A 3,895-nucleotide genomic window follows, 5' to 3' on the forward strand; every position below is an offset into this window, starting at 1 on the left:
TTCGCCGCCATGTTGCCAAATATACAGAGTATCGCGTCCACATGACATCACTTCCGGTGCAACGCTGTTTGTGTCCTTCAGAATAAATGTTGGAACTCACCCCTCACAAGACATATCAGTCAAACTCTAACTGCATTTTTAATGGCATCGAGGGATTTCTATTTTATATTTTAAAACAAAATGTCCTCAGAAGTTGAAGGGAAACAGCAGACACTTTAGACACTGAGTTTTATGAACATAAAATAGAAAAAAGCAGTGTTCACAGCAGATACAGTGGATCTATACCTTTTTCTCTCAGGGCCGCCCTGACTTATATCTGAGAAAACCAACCCCTCCCATGAGCCGTTTGGAAAAATGAATCATTAATTTTAATTGGTTACATTGACAAAATCTCAACATAATAGCTCACTTGATCTTGACAAAATATCTATGTATAAATTATCCATTATTGCGATGGTACAATTAGGGCCACTCTGTAAAACAAACAAACAAACAAATAAATAAATAAATAAATAAACCATTGTACACAACCTCACTTTTTTCTGGAAAACTTAACTTTTTTTCCGCAAAAATTAATAGATTCCCGTCATTTGTGTTGCTCTGAGGTTGGCCCTAATGCATTATATTTCTGGTCGAGGTTTTAAAAAATGTAAATTTACATGTTATTTTGACCTCAGGTTGGGAACCACTGCTGTAGATCACTGCTTCTTGACGGTTTTTTTTTTTTTTTTTCTGCTTTATTAACATGCAGCAGATTTGCTCGTTTTATTGCTTAAAGTCATTGATTAACTCTCTGTCGACCAGGTGTTACGGTTCAAGTAGTGACCATGTTAATGTGTGACCTTTTAGCTAATCTGTGGCTGTCATACAGATAACACAGCTTTCAACCCTTGTAGTTTATGTTGGATTCCAACATTACTTTACACACAGAAACAAAATGATTCCACAAATATACAAAAACTATCAGGATCACAATTATTAGCCCCTTTAGAACTGACCTTTTTGAGCCATAGCAGAAACACTCCTGTGCAATGATGTGCATCGAATTTGTAATGCTGAAAGCTTGTAAAATCAAGATAAAACTGAGGATTATCTTCACACTGGCACATGGTATGACAACTACAGTAAGGGTCTGAGCTGTCATTGCAGAAAGCATCCTGGCAAAAATTAAAGAAATTAGGGAAGCACAATATTATCTGTCTGGTATCGGCAGATATCAAAATTTCTACCGATATTTCCTTTTTTATTTTTTATTTTTAATTTAGTGATGCAAGACAATACAAACCATAACAGAACAGTGAGAAACAAGATACAAACATAAAAATAAAATTAAAAAAAAGACAAAAAGACAAAGAAGAAATGTGAGTACTTGAAGCCGCTAAGACAATACTAAACAGACCTGGGAGGGGACTAACAACAACATATTGTGGCATTTAGAGTTGAGGGTGTTGAAGAGCTGTGTCCGTATGTGACCATGGGTGTGTGTGTGTGCGTGTGTGGAGGGCGTGTGGAGTAATAATAATAAATATATTTCAGAAAAGGAGGGAGTGGGTCAGATGGGGCAAAATAAATGAAATAAAGTAACTGAAAAGAGATAAGGAGAGGGGGAAAAACCCAAAATAAAACAACACAAAAAATTAAAAAATTAAAAATTAAAAATAAAAATACAAAAAAGGAAAGCCGTCTCTCTTTTTCTTTTTTTTCTCTTTTCTTTATCACCCCCCCCCCATTTGCCCATGTCCTTTTTTTTTTTCCTTCTTCTTATAGTAATGTCAGGTGGAGGTAAACCATCAACAGTCGCCCACAGACCCTGAGGAGGGAGCTGGCTGATGTGGTCAGCCCCTGATTGTCCCTCATCCATCCCAAACAACCCTCAGACCAACTGGGAGATAGTCTTTCTGGAAAGGTGGACTTCCCATGAATTTAGAAATAGAATTTCCAGTTTTTAATTGATATTTTTTCCATTTTGTTTTATGTTTGCACTTGTCACTGTTACCATCTTTTTTTTTTTTTTTTTTTTATACCCCTTTTAAAAGCCTTTTTCTGTATTGTGTTTATGGAGGGCACGGTGAGATAGTGAGAGAGAGAAAAGAAATAAAATAAAAAGAAATAAAAATAATAGTAGTTGTAATAAGAGGAGGGGGTTGTTGGGTACATTGGAGTTAACTGTTAGATGTATGTTGGTGGTGTGTGGAGAGAAAGTCCTGGTGGAGGTAACTGTAATAATAATAGTACTTAAAATAAGGGGAAGGTTTGTGGGAAAGTTGATAATTTGTGACTATGTAAATAATTTGGAATATGTTGTTTGGAGTATGGCATGTAAATATGTGTGATAGTATTATAATGTGTATCTTTGAGCGGTGTCAGGAAAGTGGAACGGGGAAAAGAAATAATGAACAAATGAATAAATGAATAAGCAGCAAATATATGACTATTACAAATATTATCGATCGGAGCATCAACACCAATAATGATATTGTGTCAGCAATAATAGTCTTAATGATAACAACAATGGTACATATCGAGTAGTGATTATTGGTGTCTTTTGGATGCGGCAACCAAAGAGATGCAAAAAGAAAAAAAAAAAGAAAATAATAATAATAATAATAACAAAATAAAATAAAATAAAATAAAATAAATAAATTGGATTAAATTTAAACAATAAAGACAAATAACAGACATAATAATTTCAGATAAAGTGTGGTGGAGACATGAGCAACTACACTGAAAAAAAAAAAGTAATTTTGTATATGCAGTGCTTAACAAATTTATTAGACCACCCTAACCCTAACCAAAGTAAGGTTTATGCCACAGCTGCCCTGAATTAACAGCATTGGTAATTACCAAAATAATTTTTTATCTTTCTGCAATGGTTAGTACACCAATATGTAGAAGCTCTTTAACCCAAATGATATTTTTAATGCTAAAATATAATTAATATTGTTATCCGTGAATTTTCAAATATACTGATTTACAAGAAAACAGAAAAAATAGTAAAACACATTATATTTCTCAATTAAAATGTCAAATTATAGTTATTTACCTTCATTCCTGAACATAAAAATGAGTTTTAGTGGTTGAATGTTAAACTTGATTCATTTCTGACTTCTCAGAGAAGCCCAGTGAGCCGGCTGAGATTTGGGTGAATTCAGTTTGAAATCCCTCATTCCTGTTCAAAATGGTAAAACGTGGAGAGTTCACTGAAAATGAAAGAGTCCGCATTAAAGCTCTTCATGATGCTGGATGGTCTTTGAGACAAATATGACAGGTGGTCTAATAAATTTGTTAAGCACTGTATATACATACATATATATATATATATACACACACACACACACATACATATATTGTTGATGATGATAGTTATAATAATAATCATAATGATAGATTAATTAAATAATACTGGGGGTTGTAGCATACACACCAGCAAGGGAGTCAACCTACTGTAGACAATAATAAAACAATAATAATAATAGCAGCAATAATAAAAAAAAAAAAAAAATAATAATAATAATAATAATAATGACACATTCAGAGTTCTAGTGATAGCGACAGTAGCCGATATTTACATCTGATATTTTGCCTGTGCATGTCAGCATATTTCGACTGTAAATTTTGTCCATAAAAACGTATAAATTAGTGGAGTTTTAGTCCAAACCAACAGACCTATGTCAGGTGAGGTCTTTTTCTGTATTTATCCTCATTCTTTAAACTTGAAAGTGTTTTTTAAGGACTAAAAATTGTTTCCTTGGTCATCCTTAAACCTTAAAGTGTCCAAAAGGACTGACATTTTTTGTAAGAAAAAGGCATTAAAATATCGGTATCGATATCGGCTAAAATGAATCTGTAGGTATCAGCATATCGGATATCAGCAAAAATCCAGTATCGTGCATCC

Source organism: Cheilinus undulatus, linkage group 16 (assembly GCF_018320785.1).
Source record: "Cheilinus undulatus linkage group 16, ASM1832078v1, whole genome shotgun sequence".
Classification (NCBI taxonomy): domain Eukaryota; kingdom Metazoa; phylum Chordata; class Actinopteri; order Labriformes; family Labridae; genus Cheilinus; species Cheilinus undulatus.